This window comes from Nycticebus coucang, chromosome 21 (genome assembly GCF_027406575.1).
Source record: "Nycticebus coucang isolate mNycCou1 chromosome 21, mNycCou1.pri, whole genome shotgun sequence".
In the NCBI taxonomy this organism is placed as follows: Eukaryota; Metazoa; Chordata; class Mammalia; order Primates; family Lorisidae; genus Nycticebus; species Nycticebus coucang.
The window spans coordinates 2851641-2877379 of NC_069800.1; the positions used below are offsets into that span (position 1 = coordinate 2851641).

Genomic DNA, 25739 nt, shown 5'->3' on the forward strand with positions numbered 1-25739 from the left:
GAGGATATTGATTACTAGATGAATGAAATATTTACCTACTTTAATTATCAGGAATTCTACATTATTATAGTAAATGCAGGCATATCGGGTTGAGTTCAATTCTGCCAACAGGCACTCCTTTTGTACGTTGCAAAAAATTCTCTAGGAATTGTTTGCTGTGCCCAAACTACCTACTTCATAGATGCAATGTACATGCTTGGGTTTTCGGTGTTGAGATTTGTTTTCTGTCAAAAATGGCCTCAATTTGAAATGACTGAGAGGCCATCGGTATCTATTCTGAAAACTAGACAATGAGGTAATCACATAACAGGTGTGTCATCTTTAATCCAAGAAAAATGGTAATAATAAATTAAACATGGGTCTTCTAGAATTAGGAAAATAAATCCTGTGGGGTCAAGGCAAGCCCAGGACAGAAGGAGAGAGTTCTGTGGAGGTCATGGGAATTGAGTCCTCATTTGAGAAAGGCCCTTTGCTTTCAAAATCCTGGGAAGGACAGCTTGGAGAGAAGTTTGAAAAGCAAAAGGCAGGCATCCTTTATTCCTAATGGCAAATGAATAAATGAATATTTCTTGCATACAATGTGCATATTTGGGATCCAAAATGGAGCCCGAGGGATGTTAGAAATAACCTGCCACTCGCGTTTGCATTGTTTATGATCTTTCCTTTCTTAAGTAGCTTTCCTATAAATTTTATTCATATATTTGGTAGCTGTTCTTTCCTCACAAAACTTCCAGAGCTTCCAAGGCCTTTACTATGTGGAATAAAATGTTCTCTCCCTGTTGAATATATTCTTGTGTTATCACACACTCATTCTTTATGTTTGGTGTGTTGTTAATGAACATTCTGTAGTGAGAGAAAATGACTCTCAGGTCTTATTTCCCTTCTATTTGCAGAAATCCTGCACCTCGGAGGGGACATTTGCCACGGGACATTTTATGCAGCATTAATCTTGCATCCAGTTTCTCTGGGGTCGCTGCATGTTGGCAGCGCCTGTCAGCCTCACCGGAATCAGGTGGGAGCTGAACCAGTTGAGGCTCCACACTGCCAGCTGCAGATTAATGACAAACACAGATGAAAGAGGATCCCTGAAATCCTCATTTCTGATGCGGCCATTGCCCAGACCTGGAGGTTTGAGGGTCTAGACTTCATTGATAACAGAGAGAGAATAAATTTGGTCTTTGAGCAAATGAAGTGGTCACTTCCTTCTGTTTCCTAGAGAAGTTTCCTAGCAGGTAGAAAGTCTTGGCTCTTATGAGGATTCATTCCCAATGAACAGCGTTTTCACAATTTTCCTGCCATAAAGCTGAAAAAGCTCCCAATTCACGTTAATAAGTCAAAAATTTTTAGTAGAAAAGTAGCATGTGTCTGTAGATCTTGCATCTGTCTTCTCTAGAGAAGTTTCTCTTCAAGTCCTTTGCCCACCCTGAGATGGGATCACTTGTTCTTTTCTTGCTAATACGTTTGAGTTCTCTGTGCATTCTGGTTATTAAACCTTTGTTGGAGGTATGACGTGCAAATATTTTCTCCTATTCTGAGGGCTGTCTGCTTGCTTTACTATGTTCTTGACTGTTCAGAAGCTTTTTAGTTTGATCAGGTCCCAGTAATGTATTTTTGATACTGCTTCAATTGCCTGGTTATTCCTCCTGATAAAATATTCACCCAGGCCGATTACTTCAAGAATTTTCCCTGCACTTTCTTCAAGTATTTTTATAGTTTCACTTCTCTAAAGAAGACAGACGCACAATCTACAGACACATGAAAAAAAGCCCATCATCCTTAATCATCAGAGAAATGCAAATCAAAACTACTCTGAGATATCACCTAACCCCAGTAAGAGTAGCCCACATAACAAAATCCCAAAACCAGAGATGTTGGCGTGGATGCTGAGAAAAGGGCACACTTCTACACTGCTGGTGGGAATGCACACTAATACATTCCTTTTGGAAGGATGTTTGGAGAATACTTAGAGATCTAAAACTTGACCTGCCATTCAATCCTATAATTCCTTTTCTAGGTTTATACCCAGAAGACCAAAAATCACAATATAACAAAGACATCTGTATCTGAATGTTTATTGCAGCCCAATTCATAATTGCTAAGTCATGGAAGAAGCCCAAGTGCCTATCGATCCATGAATGGACTAGCAAAGTGCGGTACATGTATACCATGGAATATTATGCAGCCTTAAAGAAAGATGGAGACTTGACCTCTTTCATGCTTACATGGATGGAGCTGGAACATATTCTTCTTAGCAAAGTATCTCAAGAATGGAAGAAAAAGTATCCAATGTACTCAGCCCTACTATGAAGCTAATTTATAGCTTTCATATAAAGGCTATAACCCAACTATATAGCACAAGAATATGGGGAAAGGGCCAAGGGAGGGGAAGAGAGGGAGGATGTCAGGGTGGAGGGAGGGTTATGGGTGGGGCCACACCTACGGTGCATCTTAGAATGGGTACATGCCAAACCTACTAAATGCAGAATACAAATGTCTACATACAAACACTAAGAAAATGCCATAAAGGCTGCATTGAACAGTATGATGAAAATATTTCAGATTGTATATGAAACCAGCACATTGTACCCCTTGATTGCACAAATGTACACAGCTATGATTTAACAATTAAGAAAAGAAAAGTAGCACATTTCTGAAAGAATCAAAAGCAATGTTTATTAACCCTTTGATGGACTTCACCAGCAAAGCCAGACTGAGGCCTCCAAGGGGCCCTAAGACAACCCATGTCTACACCCAACCCCTAACACATGCAATTTAATATGAAATCAATATTAAATAGTAAAAAAAAAAAAGTGCAGTGAAGTCAAAGAAGTTCTAACTATTTTTTCCCCAAAAAATGACTCTTTTCAAGTGCTTTTTAAAATTAAAATATAAAATTATTTAAAAATAATTGGGGAAGGGGTATTGGATTGTATTGCTTTGCTCCAAGATATACACAGTCTTCATTTTGGGTAATTCAGTGCTAGGCATAAAGCCCCTTGGGAAAAGACACTTGTTGTCATTATACACATGTGGTGGAGTTACCTGAACCCAAAAATCAGTCTGTAGGAACTACATCAAAACGAAGTACAATGCTGTCACCTGGTGGCCACACTCTGGAATTACACACTACCATCCTCGGGACTGCTTCTTTCCCTTTCCTGCCCTGTCCTCCCCTGTAACTTTAACCAATGCCATAGATTTTTTGAGCTGGAGCCCCATGAGAACAAATCTCATTCAGTTCCTCTACTTTACAGATGGGAAGCCAAGACCTAGGAGACCGAGAGTAAAGTAATACAGCCCTGGTCTATACTGAGTTCATGGTGTTCTCACTGTAAAGAAAGGCGCTTGGAGCTGGCCAACTTGGACTGAAATGACAGCTCTCCAATTTACTGGCTGTGAGACTCTGGGATGAAGGCACTAAGAGAATTTCATCCCCAAACATGCCTATTTGAGGTAAAGAATATTTTGAGTTAAAGGTCATTCAGAGTCAGAAAGCTTTGGAAGGGAATTTCCCTTTATCTGCATAAAACCAGACTGACCTGATCAAAATATCAAGGGGGATGGGCACCCAACTTTTTTTCCTCCTCCAGAATTCTGGAAGACCTGGGCCAAGTCATTCAACGCACAATACCTGTCTCTCAGGTTAACTTACAAGTCAATCTATTTCCCCCACCTCATTCTCCTTAGCAACCACTTGCTGCCCCTGTACTCTGCAGCCTCCTTCCCCTCCTCAAAAGGTATCTACAAAGGTCTCTGACCATCTCTGAGACACTGTGTAATCACTCATGTGGTTCCCCACGTGCATGGTATTTATTAATCTGCCTTAATTGTGACTTGATCTTTCAGCAAACTTTGGTGAGGGGGCAAGTTTCCCAAGATTCCTACCGGACAATGTACTGAACTTTGCCAAAGCTCCTTTTCCTTACAAGTAAAGTGAGAATTCCATCAGAACAACGGAGTTATCGGGATGACTGGATGACATAACAGGAGATACATGAAATTTGCCCCGGAAATCACTGGCAGCTATTACTCTTGTTATGGTCCTGGGTCACTACTGTTTTTGCTGTCGTTATTTTTGTTTACTGGAAATTCTTGGCTTCTGGAGGATAATTTCTGTATTTCAAACTGCTTTTAAGGAACAAAGGCGAGTGGGCCTTGCATAGAGCCATAACCAAACCCTAGAAGGCTCAGCTGAAACACAGACATGGCCCAGATTTGAAGGTAGCTGAGATGCCATTTTGGATTTGACTTAAGCTTGTTTTCTCTGGATACTCCTGCTGAAGTGGCTCCCTTGCAAAGATGCTGAGAATGTGCACAAACTCAGGGCATCCCTGGATACCGTGTTCCCTGTGCCGCCTTGAAGGTACTTCCCAAGGAAGGCATTATTGCTGTCTGAAGCCGGAGCTGTAATTGTCCCTTTCACCCCCTTAGGCTGGATCAGAGAGCTCCATTGGCCCTCATGACCACATTGGCGTGAGAGTCATTGGCTCTACATAGGGCTGGCTGTGGTGACTGCAGAGTAGGTTGTGGGAGAGAGAGGGGTCCATGAATCCATGTATACCCACGTTTGCCTTGCACATAATGAATACAAATTTTGGCTCTCGTGTGTATATCAAATGTAGAACTAAATTTAGCATTTTATCACTTCTTAGGCAGTGCTTAGTATGGCTATGATCAAGTTGATTTTTCATGATCCTCTGGAAGCTTACTTTTCCCGTGACATGTTATCATCAGTGAGGGTTCCTGGGTGGCTTTATAAACAGCCTGTGTTTTCTGACCCACCAGGCTGACACAATAATGCAAGTTCTCTTAGATTAGGATATCCAAAAATGAAGCAATGCTGCAAAACCTGAGCTGCACGTTGGCAACTTCATTCTGCACGCTTGCACTCAAGTTATCTAGTACACAAATAAGAGCAGAGAACAAACCAGAAGAGTCACTGCATAATCCTGCAAATCCAGAACTTCTAAAGTCAGAGAGGCAGATAATCCTGCAAATCCGGGACTTCCAAAGTCAGAGAGACAGATAATCCTGCAAATCCAGGACTTCCAAAGTTGGATAGGAAGACTAATGCTTCCAGACCATCTTTACTTTACAGCTTCCCACTTCTAAGTTACTATGAACTTATTTCCTCCAGTCTGCCTTTCATAGAAAACAAAATCCTCAATCTTGTGAACTTTGGATACCGTCAGAGAAAGATATGTAGGCCTGAGTTAGAGTAATCAAATATAAAGAAACCTGGTGTACTCCTAGGGTCCTAGGTTGAATTAATAAGCAGCCACATGTGGGCAATTTAAATAGCAGAATGGTTTCTTTTTACCACATCAACAGACAGGGTGGTGAGCCAGTTCTGAATGACATGAGGGAGCTGGGTGGCAGGGGAATAGAGCCGGGCCAGGGAACTGTCTACTCCACCAGTAACACTGAGCCCTCCCAGCCCTGATACCATGAGCTCTCAAGAGATAATGTGAATCCTCGCTGCCCATCGCCCTCTGCAGAACTGTTCCTGGGTGGAGTGCATGATTGGACAAGCCCAGCTGACAAGCCACCAATGGTCCTTCCTGGTACAAGAAGCTTCTTACCAAGACTCTCACAATGAGGGTGAGATTTGCTGAAATTTCCAGCAAATCCTGATGGATGCCTTCCCCTCCTTATTTAAAATAGTTTCTGTGCACTTAGGTTTATGATCGCTTTAACCATCCAGCACTACACCAGGGCAGTGATGAATAGTGTAGCAAATGTAAACTGCTGCTAAGTTACAGAGTTGCTGCTAATGAACACTAAGTTTTATATTCATGAAAATGAGGGATCTCAGCACCTTACCTTAGAATCGGTTATTCTAATTCCACTCACTGCAAATATTTAAAAATCTCCAAATACACAATTTCTCCTTTGTTATTAATTTATGGAATGATCATTGTATCATTCCATAAAGCTCAGGCAACATTCTGAGCTTTTTCTATGTCTGGTCTTATTTAATCCTCATAACATCTTTGGGAGCTATACTCTATTCTCATTCTTATTTTTAGAGGTGAGGAAATTGAGACATAGAGAACTGTAGCTAATATGATTGAAGTTTAGCACTTGAACACAGACTAGTCTGGTGCTAAATAAAGATCATGTTATTAATTACTGAGCTACGGTGCTTAATTCTGCTCCAATTTTAAAATTATTAATGATTGATTTTAAAAGCAAAGGTATAATTATCTATGGAAAGAAAGAGTGTTGACTGAAGTATTAGGGAAAAAAAGAAGCATAATATTATTGCAAAAGGATCTATGGATGTTTGCCACAGACAGAACTCAGGTAAGGGCTTCCTTTGCTGGCATTAGGGGACTAGACAGTTTATCCAACTGAACATAATTTTTTAAATTTTAAAATGAAGTTAATCACTGGTTAGTTACCAGAATGGTTGAATGGAAAATATCAAGTGTGGATAAGTGTAGAATAACTGGAACTCTCACACACATCCAATGTTAGTATCAATGTCTACAATCACTTTGCTAAACTGGGAAAAATACCCCAAACTGGGTATGTGCATGACCAATGTCCCAGCAGTTACACTCACAGAAATTCACGTGTCACTCCCCAAAGGAAATGTCCTCCAACGTCTACAGCAGCACTACCCCAAATAGCTCCAAACTGGAAACCACCAGAATGTCCATTAACCAGAATGAAGAAACATATTGTGACACATAGATGATATGTCACAATAGATTATATTGAGGATATAATCCATTCTCAATATAATATTGAGAATTATGTACTGAGAAGAAATCGGTAAGAACTACACACAGCAAATTGGTTGAATCCCACAAAGATGATGTTGAGGGGAATGATCTCGACCCAAAACACACACACTGAACAATTCCAAGCTTATAAAGTTTGAGACCAGACACACAAATCCATCTACTGAAAGCGAGGGCAGTGGTGAGTCTTGCGTAGGACAGACTGTTGGAGGAGAATCTTGCAGGGTCTTCTGGGGTCCTGGTAATATCGTGATTTGTTTGTTTTGTTTCACTTTGATGTAATCGTGGATTTTGTTGTGTCCAGTTGGTGGACTTCTGTCATGTCTTCCAATTATGATCTATGCATTTTTCTGTCAACAAAAGCTTTTTTAAAAAATGCGGAGGATAAAACTGACTTTCCAGTGCTGTGTGAAAATGACTTTGTTTCAAGTTCCCAGGGTAGAGTAACTCAGGAGGGAGTTCCATGGCTGTGCTGTGCAGAGAGAGCCTGGAAGCTGGCAGCCACTGGAGTTGTCCAGGTGTGAGAAAGCGAGATCTCAGGTGGCAGCAAGTGTAGAGAGGGAGGTTGTGTTCCCAGCACAGGGGAGGCCCATGGAGCAGACCTAATATGGGGACTGATACAACCAAGGGTCTGGAGGTGGGACCAACAATAGAGGCCACTTTAGGAACGCCAAAGAGGCTGGTCAGGGAGGCCAAAAGGCCATCACAGGAGTCCCAGGGATGGGGGTGAAGAAAATTGGGAGATTCAAAGGCCAGTAGAGGCAGGAGACAGAGGATGGAAGCCCCATGTCTAGCCTTAAAGGGGAAGGCTCTCTGGATCACACCGTGCATGTCTGGGACACAGTAGAGGCTGCAGCTACAATATTTTGTTAAGGAGCTACAATATTTTCTTGCCTCAATCCTTCCTTTCCCTCCCATGTTTTTTATATAAACATGGGAGACACCCAGAGAATTAGTGTCCCAAATAAGTTGTTTTGAATTCCATCTTCTACAAAGAATAGTAAATTTTTAGAGAACTGACAAACCAAAGGAAAAAAGTTGAGTCTATGGAAGGCAAATAAATGTCAGACAAAGTTTTTGTTAGTGTCATCAACATTAGCAGGCAATGCTTTCCTCTTGTGTCATCTCTGGACGATAAGGGTCTATAGTTGTCTTCAGTGGTGAACTTAATTCTCCCTGTTACAGGACAGATTTGAGGTATCAAGTTCAAATTCCCATGAAGAATTTAAGTTGGGTCTGCTATTAATAACTATTGATTGAAGCAAGAGGATTTGAGGAAGTCACATTTTTAAATGATTATTTTTACAGTCCCATTAAGGTAAAATTAAGTACAATGAAACAGCACTATAAAGTGATTGGTTTTGATATATAATCACACTCAAGCCATCACCACAATTGAGATAGTAAGCAGTTCTATCACCCCCAAAAGTTTCCTCTTGCTGTTTTGAAACATATTATCTTCCTCCACTCTGACCCCATGCATTTTCTAGAATTTTATACAAATATTATAAAGCATGTACTATTGTGTAAGGCTTTTAAAATTCAAAATACTGCTCCTCATATTCATCCATGTCATTGCATGTCTCAGTAGTTTATTCTTTGTTATTGTTATGTAGTATTTTACAGCATGAGTATACTATAGTTTATTTGTTCTTGTGTTCATGGACATCTGAGGTTTCCAGTATTTGGCTATTACAAATAGAGCTCCTACATTTATCCATAAATATTTGTGTAGATATATATTTTTATTTTTGTTTAATAAATAGCCAAGGATAGTTTATCTGGCCATATGGAAGGTGTATATTTAAATTCATGAGAAATTACCGAATTTTTTCCAATGTGGTTATGCCATTATACAATCTCATCAGCAACATACATGAGTTCCAGTTGCTCGACATCCTGGCCAACACTTTGAGCCATCCTCAAGGGATGTGGTAGGATTGCCTTGTGGTTTCCATTTGTATTTCCCTAATGACTAATGTTTTTGACCATCTTTATTATGCTTATTATCCACTCATGTTTCTTCTTTTATGAAATATGTGTTCAGGATCGGTGCCTGTGGCTCAAGTGGCTAAGGTGCCAGCCACATACAAAAGAGCTGGTGGGTTCAAATCCACCCCAGGCCCACCAAACAACAATGGGCCAGGCATTGTGGTGGGCACCTGTATTCCCAGCTACTTAGGAGACTGAGGCAAGGAATCTCTTAAGCCCAGGACTTGGAGATTGCTATGAGCAGTGAGGTGAGGCCATGGCACTCTACCCAGGGTGACAGCTTGAGGCTCTCTCTCAAAAAAAAAAAAAAAAAAGAAAGAAAAAGAAAAGAAAGAAATATGTGTTCAAATCTTTGACTCATTTTTATTTGGGTTGTTTGTCTTATTGTTGAGTTATGAGATTTCTTTCATTGTCTGGGCACAAGAGCAGGACTGCTGCTACTAAATTCCCTTCATTGTCTTTCATTTAAAAGTGTTCTTATTTTATCTTTATCTCTGAAAGATACTTCCGTGGGAAACAGAGTTCTGGGTTGGTAGGCTCTTTTCTTGCAATATAGTACTTTAGCAATGTGGTCCTGCTACCTTCTGGCCTTCATGGTTTCTGCTGAGAAATTAATAGTTATTGAATCAGTATTTCCCTCTGTGTAATGTGTGCTTATTTTTCTACTGGTACTTTCAAGAATTTTTGGTTATATTTGGATTCACAGTTTGCTTTTTATGTATCTGAAAGGTTGTGGACCCAAGGATAAAATCATTCTGAGACACGAGATGAAACGAAGACGGAGATCCAATTAATGCAATGAAAGTGGCTTTTATTCCACCTGGAGTGTAGATGGTGTGAAATTCCTAACTAGGGAGAAATCCATATGTGGGCTCTGGCAGACAGGGATTTAAAGGGTTAGGGCGAGGTGCGGAGACAAGATGGCTGACTGAAGCCAACTTTCCACAGAGGCTCCCGTCCAGAAGGAGAGGTAAAGGACAAAAATTTGGCAAGTAACTGTGGATTAGAGCTTCACCAAGAGAGAAGGTTGAAGAATGCACATCCACTGAGGCGAGCTGAGACCACAAAGATACAAACAAAAGGTTCAAAATCTATCATCAAGCAGACGGAGTCCCCTCCCCCATAAGAATGGCTCAGAGTGCTCCACAAACAAACGAGCAGAGTTCAAAGGTCCTCCCACTACACTCCACGGGAGAGATCCTCTAAAAACTGGACTTACCTCCCCTACTAGGTTGCCATGGCATTCTCCTGCCAGGCATAAAACTGTATATATTCTCTACCTGCAATTCTGAGCTCCCAGCACTCTCCTCAACTCTCACTCTGAGGTCTGGAGGCCTGTCCCCAAGGAGTCTGGATTCTTGGGTGATTTCTCAAGGGGTGTGGAAAGGGCCTGCACTGCAGCTGGTCAGTGCTGATTCTGCGGCATGGGAGTGAGGAGAGGATGGTTCACTGAAAGGGAACCACACCGGAGCAGCAGTTCCCCAAGGGGCAGAGCAGCAGCCGTTTTTGGCAAAAATAGGGCTCACCCCCGGATATTCCGAAGTCACACCCCCTGTCTCCCTGGGCAACCAGAGGAGGCCTGGCATCTTCTCAAGTGGCAACAACTGGGGAACAGATCTGGGACAGAAACACAGGCCCTGTGAGTAAAGGGTTTGTCTGAGGCAGTACCGGCCTGGGTGAAGTGAGGGGACTAGAAAACACACACGCAGAGCTGGAAGATTCCCAGGGCGAGGCTATCCCAGAGGACCGCTTTACTGAGCCTAAGATGCACCTGGCCCTCAGGGGATCATCAGCCTATAGACAAAGGCAGGCAGGAGGCTAGAACTGACAGCTAATCATGTTGTGAATACAAACCTGCAGGAGCAAAGATAGGGCCTGAGGCGCAGGTTCTGGGAACTCAAAACAGCTTCTCTTCTGCAGGGGAATTGAGCAGGGGCAGAAACAAATTCCCACAAAGTTGTTCTGTTCTGTCAGTAACATCAATCAGGGGCGGGGCTAGAACTGAGTGAACATCCCCAAGCCTCCATCAAGCGCCTGAGGTTGTCAGGCCTCACCTCCCCCTGCTGTATAGAGGCCTGGCCGAGCATATATAAAATTCCTTGTGATTCAGACAGGTGTAAACCCCTGGAGTATCTGCTCATTGGAAGCAACTGGGTCACAACCCTATGGGGTTATCAGTGACTGGGTGTGACAGAGGTGCAAGGTTGGGAAGGAGACATCAACCTTCCCAGACTAATTTATTGGCTGGGTGGGTCCTCCTGACTTCACAGAGCACCGGAGCAAGTCATATTTGAGTTGTCAGCAGACCCCTGCGATCTAGTTGTCAGAGACCTTTTAAACTCTCCCACCTGAGACAGGTGCTGACTGAGACAATTGATTTGGACCTTTTGAATGTAGCCAATTGCCCGAGGACTATCCAAGTGGTGCCCTGGGTGTGTGGTTGTAGAAAAGTTTTATTTTCCTTTTCCAATTGTTCTCTGTGGGGGGCTGGGTGACTTAATTGTTGGTATTTCTCTACAGCTGAGACTTCAACCCAGAGTAACTGTTTCACTTGGGTCAGACAGAGACCAGCTGAAAACAAGACAGAGCAACTTAGCCCCACCACACCAAACAGGTCCACAGTTTCTCAGGCTGTAGCACTGTACAGGTACTCGACAAAGCTCCAGGGGAAAAGTCAAATGGTATAAAATAATCATGGGGCAGAATCAGTGGAAAAACTCTGGTAACATGAATAACAAGAATAGATCAACATCCCCAAGAAAAGATATGGCAGATGTAACTGAAGATCCCACTCATAAACAGCTGGCCGAGATGTCAGAAATCAAATTCAGAACTTGGATTGCAAACAAGATTAATAGAATGGAAGAAAATTTGGGGTAATTCGAGGAGGAATTCAAAAGTTGGAATTAGAAATTTGAGGAGAAATTCAAAAGTTGTCTCAAGAATTTAAAAAATTTAAAGACAAAACCACCAAAGATTTTGATGCAATGAAGCAAGAATTTGCAGCCCTCAAAGATCTCAAAAATACAGTAGAATCCCTCAGTAACAGAGTAAAGAAAGCAGATGAAAGGATTTCTGACATTGATGACAAAGCCTCTGAACACTCCCAAACTCTCAAAGAGGAAGAGAAATGGAGAGCAAAAATGGATCATTCTCTCAGAGAGCTCTGGGATAATTCGAAGAAGGCTAATATCCACCTCATTGGAATTACTGAAAGTGATGAAGTGGCCTTGCAAGGCACAGAGGCCCTTCTCCATGAAATTATGAAAGAGAATTTTCCAGAGATGCTAAGAGATTCGAAAATTCACATAACAAACAGTTTCAGAACCCCAGCACAACTCAACTTGAATAAGACATCCCCCAGGCATATCATAATTAAGTTCACTAAAGTTAATATGAAGGAGAAAATTCTGAAAGCAGCCAGACATAAGAAATCCATTACCTACAAAAGGGAAGAAAACTAGAATGACTGCAGATCTCTCTGCTGAAATTTTTCAAGCCAGAAGAGGGTAGTCATTGACTTTTAATCTCCTAAAACAAAGTAACTTTCAACCTCGGATTCTGTATCCAACTAAACTGAGTTTCATTTATGATGGAGAAATTAAATACTTTAATAACATTCATATGTTGTAGAAATTTGCCATAACCAAACCAGCTCTTTAGGATATTTTCAGCCCTATCCTCCATAATGAGCAGCCCAATCCTCTACCACAAAAGTAAACTCATTCAGAAACTTTTGATCAAACACCAACTTCCACAGTGGTGAAAGGATTAAAAATGTCCACTGGACTTTCAAAAAACCCGAACCCCAAATTTGACCAGACTTATCAATATTCTCCATTAAGTGAAAGGCGTAAACTGTCCTCTAAAAAGGCACAGGTTAGCTGACTGGATACAAAAATTCAGGCCAGATATTTGCTGCATACAAGATTCAAATCTTACCTTAAAAGATAAATATAGAGTCAGGGTGACATGATGGTCGTCCATATTTCAGGCAAATGGTAATCAGAAAAAAGCAGGTGTTGCAATTCTATTTGCAGGCACAATAGGCTTTAAACCAACAAAAGGAAGGATAAGAATGGTCACTTTATATTTGGTAAGGGTTATACTCAGTATGATGAGATTTCAATTATTAATATTTATGCACTCAACCATAATGCACCTCAATTTATAAAAGAAACTCTAAAAGACATGAGCAACTTGATTTCCTCCAGCTCCATAATAGTCAGAGATTTCAACACTCCTTTGGCAGCGTTGGATACATACTCCAATATGAAGCTGAGCAAAGAAATTTTCGAATCCAACATTTGGATTTATCAGACATCTACAGAACATTCCATCCCAACAAAACTGAATACACATACTTCTCATCAGCTCATGAAACATACTCCAACATCGATCACATCTTAGGTCACAAGTCTAACCTCAGTAAATTTAAAGGAATAGAACTTATTTCTTGCATCTTTTTGGACTACCATGGAATAAAATTTGAACTCAGTAACAACAGGAATCTGCATACTCGTACAAAAATATGGAACTTAAATAACCTTATGCTGAATGATAGCTGGGCCATAGATAAGATTAAGAAGGAAACTGCCAAAGTTTTGAACAAAACGGCACTGAAGAAACAAATTATCAGAACCTCTGGAATACCTCAAAGGAAGTCCTAAGAGTGAAATTTATAGCACTGCAAGCCTTCCTCAAGAGAACGGAAAGAGAGGAAGTTAACAAATTAATGGGACATCTCAAGAAACTGGAAAGGAAGAACATTTCAACCTCAAACCAGTAGAAGAAAAGAAAAAAAAAATTAGAGCAGAATTAAATGAAATTGAAAACAAAAGAATTATACAACACATCAATAAATCAAAAAGTTGTTTTTTTGAAAAGGTCAATAAAATAGATAAACCTTTGGCCAACATAACCAGGAAAAAAAGAGTAAAATCTCTAATTTCATCAATCAGAAACAACAAAAACCAAATAACAACACACTCCTCAGAAATTAAAAAAATCCTTAATGAGTATTACAAGACACTTTATTCTCAGAAATATGAGAATCTAAAGGAAATTGACCAATACTTGGAAGCACATCACCTTCCAAGACTTAGCCAGAGTCAAGTGGATATGTTGAACAGGCCCATATCAAGTTCTGAAATAGCATCAACAATAAAAATTCTCCCTAAAAAGAAAAGCCCAGGACCAGATGGTTTCACATCAGAATTCTACCAAACCTTCAAAGAAGAACGAGTACCAATGTTACCAAACCTTTTCCAAAATATACAAAAAGGAAGACTACACAACATGTTCTATGAAGCAAACATCACCCCGATTCCCAAACCAGGAAAAAACCCAACAAGAAAAGAAAAGTATAGATCAATATCACTAACAAATATAGATGCAAAACTATTCAACAAGATCCTAACAAACAGAATCCAGCAACACATCAAACAAATTATACATTGTGACCACGTTGGTTTTATCCCAGGGTCACAAGGCTTCTTCAATATATGTAAATCTATAAGTCACCACATAAACAAATTAAAAAACAAAGACTATATGATTCTCTCAATTGATGCAGAAAAGCTTTTGATAATATCCAGCTCCCCTACATGATCAGAACACTTAAGAAAATTGGTATAGAAGGGACATTTCTTAAACTGATTGAGGCCATCTACAGCAAACCCACAGCCAATATCATATTGAATGGAGTTAAATTGAAATCATTTCCACTCAGAAAAGAAACCAGACAAGGCTGCCCATTGTCTCCACTGCTCTTTAACATTGTAAGGGAACTTTTAGCCATTGCAATTAGGGAAGAAAAGGTGATCAAGGGTATCCATATAGGGTCAGAAGAAATCAAACATTTGCTCTTCACAGATGATATGATTGTATATCTGGAAAACACCAGGGATTTTCCTACAAAACTCTTAGAAGTGATCAAGGAATACAGTAGTGTCTCAGGTTACAAAATCAACATTCATAAATCAGTAGCCTTTATATATATAAATAATAGTCAAGCTGAGGAAACAGTTAAGGACTCTACTCTATTCACAGTAGTGCCAAAGAAGATAAAATATTTGGGAGTTTATCTAACAAAGGGCATGAAAGATCTCTACAAAGAGAACTATGAAACTCTAAGAAAAGAAATAGCTGAAAATGTTAACAAATGGAAAAACATACCATGCTCACGGCTGGGAAGAATCAACATTGTTAAAATGTCCATACTACCCAAAGCAATATACAATTTTAATGCAATCCCCATTAAAGCTCCACTGTCATACTTTAAAGATCTTGAAAAAAATAATACTTTTTTTTTTTTACATGGAATCAGAAAAAACCTCGAATAGCCAAGACATTACTCAGAAATAAAAACAAAGCAGGAGGAATTAAGCTACCAGGCCTGAGACTGCACTATAAATCGATAGTGATCAAAACAGCATGGTATTGGCACAAAAACAGACAAGTAAATATCTGGATCAGAATAGAGAACCAAGAGATGAATCCACCTACTTACCATTATTTGATCTTTGACAAGCCAATTAAGAAAATTCAGTGGGTAAAAGATTCCCTATTTAACAAATGGTGCTGGGCGAACTGGCTGGCAACCTGTAGAAGACTGAAACTGGACCCACACCTTTCACCATTAACTAAGATAGACTCTCACTGGATTAAAGATTTAAACTTAAGACATGAAACTATAAAAATACCAGAAGAAAGTGCAGGGAAAACCCTTGAAGAAATTGGTCTGGGTGAGTATTTTATGAGGAGGACACCCTGGGCAATTGAAGCAGCTTCAAAAATACACTACTGGGACTTGATCAAACTAAACAGCTTCTGCACAGCCAAGGACACAGTAAGTAAAGCAAGCAGATAGCCCTCAGAATGAGAGAAGATATTTGCAGGTTATGTATCTGACAAAGGTGTAATAACCAGAATCCACAGAGAACTCAAAACGTATAAGCAAGAAGAGAACAAGTGATCCCATCACAGGCTAGGCAAGGAACTTGAAGAGAAACTTCTCTGAAGAAGACAGGCACACGGCCTACAGACAAATGAAAAAAAATGCTCATTATCTTTAATCATCAAAGAAATGCAAATCAAAACTACTTTGAGGTATCATCTAACTCCAGTAAGATTAGCCTGTATCACAAAATCCCAAGACCAGAGATGTTGGTGTTGATGTGGAGAAAAGGGAACACTTCTACACTGCTTGTGGGAATGCAAATTAATTCATTCCTTTTGGAAAGATGTTTGGAGAATACTTAGAGATCTAAAATAGATATGCCATTCAATCCTATAATTCCTCTACTAGGTATATACCCAGAAGACCAAAAATCACATTAAAACAAAGATATTTGTATCACAATGTTTACTGCATCCAAATTCATAATTGCTAAGTCATAGAAAAAGCCCAAGTGCCCATCCATCCATGAATGGATTAATAAATTGTGGTATATGCACACCATGTAATATTATGTAGCCTTAAAGAAAGTTGGAGACTTTACCTCTTTTATGTTTACATGGATGGAACTGGAACATATTCTTCTTAGTAAAGTATCTCAGGAATGGAAGAAAAAGTATCCAATGTACTCAGCCCTACTATGAAACTAATTTACGGCTTTCATATGAAAGCTATAACCCAGTTATAACCTACGAATATGAGGAAGGGGGAGAGAGAGGAGAGGAAGGGAGGAAGGGGGTGGAGGGAGCATGACTGGTGAGATTACACCTGTGGTGCATCTTACAAGGGTACATGCAAAACTTAGTAAATGTAGCATATAAATGTCTTAACACAATAACTAAGAAAATGCCAGGAAGGCTATGTTAACCAGTGTGATGAAAATGTGTCAAACGGTCTATAAAACCAGTGTATGGTGCCCCATCATTGGCAGTGATGTACACAACTGTGATTTAATAAAAAGGGGGGGCATAATGGAGTGAGCCCCAGTGACAGGCAGGCCGCAGGCCTCTTGGGGACTTACCGAGTGCCACTTGCCATCACTGAGCAGCGCTGGGTGGGAGACCTTTGTTCTGCCTTTGCTGAGATCAAAGATGAAGTGGAGGTGGCCGCTGTGCAGCTGCAGCATGGCACAGTCCACCTGGTTCTGGTGAGCCACGTAGTAGACAAGGCCGCTGGAGGCGAAGGTGCGGAGGCTCAGCTGCACCGAGAGCCTGGGGGACAGGAGCCTTACTCAGGAAGGAGTAACCTCAGAGAAAGAATCTGACAGCCATTCCAGCATTTATGTGGAGTATCTCAGGAGAGCCATGATCCATTCATTCACACACCCGTTCATTTAATAAATGGTTAGCTTGTCCCCGTGTGTGCCAGAGCTTTTCTGGGATAAGGATAGAGCAATGAACAAAGAGGGCGATCCCTTCTCCTGGTACTGACACCAGAGATGCTTCAGGGAGCCATGGTTTCATCCCATAGAGGCTCCACTAAATATTCAGATAATTCTGGAAGGTGTTATTTCAGCTGAGAGCTTTCCAAAACAGCAAGCCCCACAGAGCTGAGCAGGAAAAGTTGTCACCCTGGGTGAGGGTGACACAGAGACCATCAAATTAATTCGCTTATGGTCAGCAGCCAGGAACCCCACCTGTGGCCATGCGGGGGTGGAGGGAAGTGGCATCAGGCCTTCCTCAGAAGGACCACCATGGTCAGTCGCTGGAGCACACAGGGAAAGAGGGAGGGAGGGGCAGCTCTGTAATGCTGGGGAGGAGCTGGGTGTATTCCGACTTTATTTTAAACACAGTGGGAAGTTACGGGGGTGGTTTAGAGGAGGAAGTGGGTGTGACTTGATTGACATCTTTAAAAGATCCTCTGGTGTGAAGAACAAATCAGGTGAAACAGGGCCACCAGGCAGCTGTCACAATGGTCCACACGAACAAGGGGGCTTACTTAGACCAGGTGGCAGTGGGGACACGGAGGAGCTGAACTGATTCAGGGAAAGTTCTGGAGGAAGAAGTAAGAGGGCTCGCTGATAAGACTCGGTTCGGGGAGTGAAAAAAAATAGTAAAATAATCTGTAGGTCTAGGCTTTGGTGCTGACATAGTAAAGAGCAGCAGGGCAGGTCTGGGGAGGAGGGAAGTCCCTGCTGCTGGGTGAGGCTCACTGTCCCTGTACCCCTGAGTCCCCTCAGAGGTGTCATAGAGGACAGGAGGGTGTTTCCCTATCTAGGTGGTATTTTAAAACCACTGGAACTCAGCCACCACAGGAGGATGTGTGGGATGGACCAGGCAAAGGAGACTGAATGCGGCACAGGCAGAGAGCCAGGGGGCCGTGGCGGGGGTCCAGGAGAGCTGGGCTGAGTGGCCAGCAAGTCAGTTTGAGAGCCCAGAGGGGAGCAGGGGAGGCTGATTGTGTGGTTAGAGGAGGGAATGATCCCTGATGGAAGGACAGACAGCCACGTAAGGCCACTCTTCCAGAAGCCCTGCTGTGAGACAGAGCTACACTACCTCAGGACATGTGTGTGGAGGTGGGTGTCAAGCCTCCTGGGGAGTCTCTGTCTCAGAAGTTAGGGTTCTATAGCAGGGACAGAGCATAGCGGCGCCAGCAGCCCCCTTACCCATGGTTATCCATGGTTATCCACAGTCAACCAAGGCAACGGGTCCACGTGTCTACGCCACCTGTGTGCTCCCTCAGTAGTTTTGCTTCAGTCCTCAGATCACCTGTAGTGGATCACACTGCTTGTGTTCCAGGCACCCTTGTTTTACTGAACATTTGCCCCATAGTGCAACAGGAGTGATGCCAACATATCCTTTTAGTTGGCTCCATTAATAGCTACTTGTTGTTACTCTCTTCCTGTGCCTAACTTATAAATTCAACTTTATCCTAGGTGCGCACATATAGGAGAAAACAATGCATGGAGGGTTCAGTACCATCCATGGTTTGAGGCTTCCACGGAGGTCTCAGGATGAGCGTCCCCTGCACAGGCACAGATGCTGGAGCCACAAGGCCAGGTTTGAACCCAGCTCTACCATTTACTGGCTATGTGACTTTGAGCGCCCTGTGCCTCCATGTCTTTACCTATAAAATAATGATAACAAGAATATCTTCCGGCCAGCCTGGTGGCTCACGCCTGTAATCCCAGCACTCTGGGAGGTTGAGGCGGGTGGACTGTCTGAGCTCACAGGTTCAAGACCAGCTTGAGCCAGAGCAAGACTTTGTCTTTGAAAATAGCCAGGCATTATGCTGGGTACCTGTAGTCCCAGCTACTCGGGAGAATGAGGAAAGGGAATCACTTGAGCCCAAGAGTTTGAAGTTGCTGTGAGTTATGACACCACGGTACTCTACCCAGGCAACAAAGTGAGACTCTGTCTCAAAAAACAAACAAACAAAAAAAACAAACTTCCTCATAGGGTAACTGTCACCAAGTATATCTTGTTATCTGAGTGAAATAGCGAGCTGATATCCAGTACAAGGGTTTGCTGCTCTTCTATGACTGAGGATAGCAGGCTGACGGGGCTGTGTCTGGTGGGAGTCATGCATTAGGGAGGGAGGACTGGCTTCTGCAGGCGTCCGAGTGAGGAGAGGAGTAATGGGGTCCAGGGGGCAGAACCCTCCATCCATGCAGCAGATGGGACTCAGGGCTGGGAACAAAGCCGGCGGCTTCTCTTTTTGGTAGTGGACAGGAGGAGTTCTGTCCTCTCAATGAGGCAAGTCACTAGCTGGGGTGTGAAAAGAGGTCGGCAGGTATGTAGAGCTCTGACATTTAAAAGTTGTGAGTGGCGCAGTGGCTGCTGCCTGAAATCCCAGCACTGTGGGAGACTGAGGCAGGAGGATTTCTTGAGCTCAGGAGTTCTTGAACTCCAGCCTGAGGAAGAGGAAGACACCGTCTGTACTAAAAATAGGTAAACTATCCGGGCTTTGTGGTGGGTACCTCTAGTCCCTGCTACTCAGAAGACTGAGGCAGGAAGATTGCTTGTGTCCAGGAGTTTGAGGTTGCTGTGAGCTATGACACCATGGCACTACAGACTGGGGAAACTGAGTGAGACTGTCTCAAAAAACAAAAGAGAGCAGTGATGAGTAAGGAGTTATGGAAAATAAACCAGGAGAACATTGGGGAATGCAGCAGCTCTCCACACAGTTTGGAGGCTCTGCCTGAGATTGGTGGTCATGGAGTTGAAGTCAGACCAGTCAGGCAGGAGGTGAGCAGAGCCCAGCCTGGGTCTCCAGCCTGGGTCCCAGCATAGAGAAGGCAAAGTGCTGGGTTTCACCTGGGCTCCCGCAGTGGAGCAGCTGGGGGTGGTGGTGGTGGTGAGGGAGTTTGCAGTGGCACACTTGTGGCAGTGGCCTAGACCCCCTCAGAAGAGGATGAATCGCAGCCTAGAGGCCTCCACATCACGGAAGCACTGTAGGACCAGGAAGGGGCGAGATAAGGAGGAAGAGATCGGCTAGCAGGAGGCTGCTACAGTCCAGACTGGGAAGGGGGATGGACTCTTATGAAGAAGTCACAGGTCTGCCTGTGGGAGCAGCTGGAACCAGAACACTGAAAGGCTAGGGGCAGGGAGGCTGGTGAAGTCCCAGAGAGCAAAGGCAGGAGCTGCAAAAGAGAGAGGGTGAGCCTGGGTCTGAGCCGTGTGCGCAGGGAAAGGCCCAGAGTGCTGCAGGGCTGCGGGTAGGCCTGGGGTGATCTGAGGTCTGAGAGACAGAGGAGCTGCAGGCCTGGAGATCAGTAGAACAGTAGGATTCCCAGCAGGTACGAAGGCCATAGGAACACGGAGCACTACAGATTTGGGGGCCATAGCGAAACATTTGGGGAGACAACTGAATCTGATTAGTGAATGCTCAAAGTAGAAGGGAGTAGAAGGCCAGACGATGCTTGATCCGGGCTTGGGATTCAGAAGGAAGACTGATTCAGACAGCCACATGCCTCCCTACACACACAGAGGGGCGGTAAGCTGCCGACATCCAGGAGGGGTAAGGCGGAGCCCACAGCGGTTAAGGCGTAGGGTCTGTACCCACACAGCTCCTATCTCTGCCTTTATACAGCTGCTGTTAGGTTGCTAGTCAGCCCCCAATCATCAAATGAAAACGTTCTTTTGGAGAAGAGCCTATTGCTGAAGAACAGGCCTATGACTCATTCATCCGTGAGACATGCCCCATAGGGACCCCAGAACAACACCTACCTCTTCCTGATGCCAGACTGATTGAAAGGCAATGCCATGTGGCTGCTCTGCGTCAGGCCGAACTGGTGGGTGCCGGGCACATACTCTAGAGGGGCGTAAACCGCACACTGCTCCTGAAAGGGACGCATGGGGACATTCAGCCACCTGCAGCCACGGCCCTGGTAACACATGTTTCTTCCATGAGAAAAACATCTCAGAAGCCATCATCTAAGGGCACAGCACCATGAATGGGTGTCTACACTCCCTTCATCTTCAGTTTCAGTGAGGCCCTGGTCAGCCCTTACCTCTCACATTAATCAGATGATTAGACAGAGGTGCCTGAAGCCATCTCAAGTTCACTTAAATTCAAAAGGAGGCTGAAGTCCCTCCCCCAATTTTCAACAGCCCTAAGGGCAGAGGCTTTGCCATGTTCTCTCCACCCCCATCATGGTCCCGGTCTTTGGGAATGCCCCTGAGGACACAGCAGCCCAGGGTCCACGTAGCACAGGCACCGGGAAACTGGAAGAGCCCACAGGTATCGGGTCTCACAGGTCTCACAAGGCTCAGAGTTCTACGCATCTGAGTTCACATCGACAGGAACAAGGTGCAGATAAGAGGAGCGGATGGGAAGAGCTCCTAAACCCTGGGGCAGGGGATAGAAACCCAGGGACGGTGCCACAGCATGTTCAGGCTGCCAGACCGTTCCCAAGGCAGATGCCACCACAGAAAACCATCGTGAACTCAAAGACAGGCCTTGCTTGGAAAGCACTGCTTTGGGTCAATTGCATCATCTTTTAAATTATTCGAGTGCACGCTTTGGACCAAGAAATAGAAGGGGGAGAAAATGGAAAATAACAGCGATTGCCATTAAAAACTGCTTGCCCCAAACTGGCTTTTCCTAAGTGAATTAAATCTCTTAAAAATTTCTTAAGCAATGAAGGTATGTATAATGGCTTACATTAAGTACATATTTTCATGATTTCCTGCTTATATCTAAACCAGTGTTTCAACCTTTTTATCTCAGAGCATACTCCGACCTAGAGCTAAACTTCCGTGGCACACTTAAATTATGTTGATGAAGAAACGAGTAACAAAAGGAATATACTTACTGTGCTTTGAGCTTCTTTCAAAAATAATTTAATTCATGATCTTTAAAAATTTTCCCAGTATACCTAAGATCCTCTCACGGCACACCAATGTGCCACGGCACACCGGTTGAAAAATCACTGATCTAGGCTGGGGGTGTGGCTCATGCCTGTAATCCCAGCACTCTGGGAGGCCAAGAAAGGTAGGTGGATTGCCTGAGCTCAGGAGTTCCAGACCAGCCTGACCAAGAGGCTGGTCTCTACCCGACCTCTACGAAAAATAGAAAAACTAGCTGGGTGCTGTGACAGGTTCCTGTAGTCCCAGCTACTTGGGAAGCTGAGGCAAGAGGATGGCTTAAATCCAAGAGGTTAAGGTTGCTATGAGCTATGATGACACCATGGCACTCAACCCAGGGTGACAGAGTGAGACTGTCTCACACACACCCCAAAAAGAGAGAAAATCACTGATCTAAAGTGATAATAAATCCTTCTAGAACCTTGGAAAAAAGCTTGCTGTGTATCAGCTTAGTTAGGGTCCCTGAGCATTGGGGCCTGAGACACAGAAATGATGGGCCATGTCACCCATCAGTTTGCTGGGAGCGCCTTCCAACACCTTATGCTGCTCTGATTGTTATCATGGACCCAGCTCCTCCTCTCACAATACCTTTATCACCAGGCCCTATTTTAACCCCCTCTGGTCTCCTCTCGCCTTTTTTGACAGGACCTCAGGAACATCACCAGTGTGATGAAAATGTGTAAAACGGTTTATGAAGCTAGTGTGTGATGCCCCATGATCATATCAATGTACACAGCTATGATTTAATTAAAAAAAAAAAGGAGGCTGCTCTCACCGGGAACACCTGGGGCTCTGGCAGGCGCTCCCCGTCCTCGCCAAGAAAAGCCAGCTTAGGCCTTTGTGCAAGCAAGCAGGTGTCCAAGTCCACTTGTTCAGAGCCAACTGCACTGGTGAAATCCAAAAGTCTAGGCACAAACAAGGGAGAGTTTCAAAATTAGGATATCACAAACCAGAAACTGTGTCATGTAATTAGTGTACAATTAAAATCCATAAGAAACAATGAATCTGTTTCTCTTGGAGTGATCAGAGTGACCATTCTTCAGCATGCCTGAGAGTCTGGATAGATCATGTTATACACAGGGATGTCCCAAAAGTCATCAAACATAAAAAAAAGGAAATTATAGCTGAATGCATCTTTATTCATAAAATGTTCATTACACAATTTTACAAAATATTTACAAAATATTCTCTACATGTTGGCCACCTTTTTGTAAAATTTTGTAATGAACATTTTCTAAACAAAGGTATATTTAGCTATGATTTTCCATTTTTCCTATGCATGGTGACTTTTGGGACACCCGGTACTTTCTTGTTTGATGCTTCTTGAAACACTACCCCAGGCCCTTCCTGTGCGCCCTGCGAGAGCCGCTCCGGAGCTGACACACTTCCTGCAGCCTTCACTGGGCTGCCCTATGGCCACGTTCATGCTCTGGTTTCTACCTGTCTGCATAGTGACCTCAGCTGAACACTGATGTCCCCTCAAGGGAGGTTGTGGGCTTCCCTCGTCACACGCTCCTTCACTACGCAGCTCCAGCACCAAGTCCTGCACCTGCATGTGACCCTGTGGCACTTTCCTGGACATGCCTGGGAACCACAAGAGATGTGGAGTCCATAGCCTCACAGCTTTAAGGCGCATGAAGATGACTCTCCAGTGAGGGAAAGAATAAATAGACAACAGGTGACTAAATATAAGTCTATAGAAATAGCTAAACCTAGGCTCCGACATTGTAATCATGTTGAAATCCATGAATACATTTGTATTCTTGCCCGGTTCAGGGACCCGTAAGAGGTAATTTCATGGGGAAAGATGCTGTGATCTTGAAAGATCCAAGTTCTTGCTAAAGATCGAGTGGCAAGTCAGTGGTTCGGCGGGAGAGATCCCAATCTCATCAGCTCACATCCAGTTTCCCCCAAGCAGACAATGGCCCTGCAGGGCAGAGCATGTGTTGGGTCTGCTCAGCACGCTGACCGTGGGCAGAGGGTCAGCAAGGAGGAATGAATCATCACAAGCCCACCACACATGGGATGGAGGCTTCCAGTTCTTAATTATACAGTAATTGCTTTCAGGGGAACCATTAATAATCTGAAGCTGCTAGTAGCCTAATTGTAAAAACAATGCAGAAATTTGTATTATAAAATCTATCTTCTTTTAAGTGCTTATCAAAAATATATTTAACCCCAGCTATTTATGGATAATTGTGTGTGGAGCTAAGATTCCATCTTTTATTTGAAAGTAAGGTGACTGTACCTGTCAATCATTTGAATCCAATAAAGTCCATTTGTGGGGATTTCTATGATAGACAAACGGGGTTCATATGTTCTTCAGGAACTTTTAAAATTTTAGGCAATCTCAAACAACAAAATTAGACTGCAGGTTAGCGTTAGCACTCACTGTTGAAGGTCAGAAAATGCAAAAACATGCAGAGAGCACAGTTTCACTTACTCCAGGTTAAAGATCAGATTTCTGATGCAGCCATGGAATGAACGAGCTTCTCATTCTGAGTACCAAGGTCCCCTCACCCTCAGGAATGCCCCCTAGGTACAGGTTAGACACATTTATAGTCCTGCTTTCTGCTAATGGACCCAAGTTCATTTCCACAGGATTGGTCTCAGCCAATTTAACAGTGATAATTCTAAAAGATCAAAGGAGAAAATAAATGAAAATCTTTAACTATAATAAAACAATGGCCCATTTTAACACACAATCCCAGCAAAGTTCTTACTGAATAATAAAAGTTCCTGGAAGACAAATTTTAATATGACATGTCAGAACAAAAGGTGAATCTTAAAGATTAAAACTTACAACTGAAAATTCTTCAGTAATGAGTGCAATGTTAACAAAAATCATTGAATTTGACTACTTTTTTGAGAACAGTATAATTTTACCTCTTTACCTATGATGAAAATGTCCAGTATACTTTTCAAATGTTTGCTCTAGAGTTTTGGAGGGAAATATACAGGAATGTTGACATAACCTACTTATTACTGTACTATTTACTATTGATATAATACTATTTATTGATACCACAATGCTCTTTGCCACAGAATTAATCCAATATAATTTATATTGAGTTTCAAAAAAGGGCAAGGATAAAGTTGTTCAATTATAGAAATAGCACAAACATCTCATAAGGAGCTGTCTGGCAAGGTTTGGCTTCTACAACTATTTGGAATGCTAATCATGCCAGTCATTTAACTGCACAGGGTGCCAGGACAATGTTTCTGCTGGAAGCCCTGGTGAGGTCCCCACCCCCTCATGACACACGCCTTGCTGTGGGGACAGTACCTCCGATTCCTAACCAAGGAGATGGAATGCGGCTGTCCATTGCTGTAGGTGCCTGTGGGAGAGTGTAGGAGGGCTTTCCTCAGGCTGGACCTGTCCCTAAGACCTATGTGAACCTCAACATGGCCCTGAATCAGCAGAATGGAGAAGGGCTGGGGGCAGGAGTGTGCAGAGAATTAGCCAGAAAAAAGCTCGTTAGTATAGGATTTAAAAAATTTCCATCTTACCAAGGTAACATGGGAATATTAACATCAAGCAAGCAATTCCTTAAGACTCTCATCATTGAACACAACTATTTTAAATTTATCGTGTTACTTTCTAATCCCTTCATGTAATTTACATTCTGCCTTATGCTGTTACCACTACACATACCACCACATGTTTCCATGTCTGCATTGCCGTCACACGGATTCTTTATTGCTACATTATGTACAATAAGTAGACAGATT

General features: G+C 42.9%; 1 long non-coding RNA gene across 1 annotated transcript; it reads right to left on the bottom strand.

Annotated features, from left to right (window-relative positions):
* Positions 1–16762: 16762 nt before the first annotated feature.
* Positions 16763–22802, bottom strand: LOC128573577 (uncharacterized). The gene is made up of 3 exons (XR_008376487.1): positions 22783–22802; positions 20868–20980; positions 16763–16871 (listed from the first exon to the last, which is right to left on the bottom strand). It is a non-coding gene; the product is annotated as an uncharacterized LOC128573577 (long non-coding RNA).
* Between the last annotated feature and the right edge of the window lie 2937 nt (positions 22803–25739).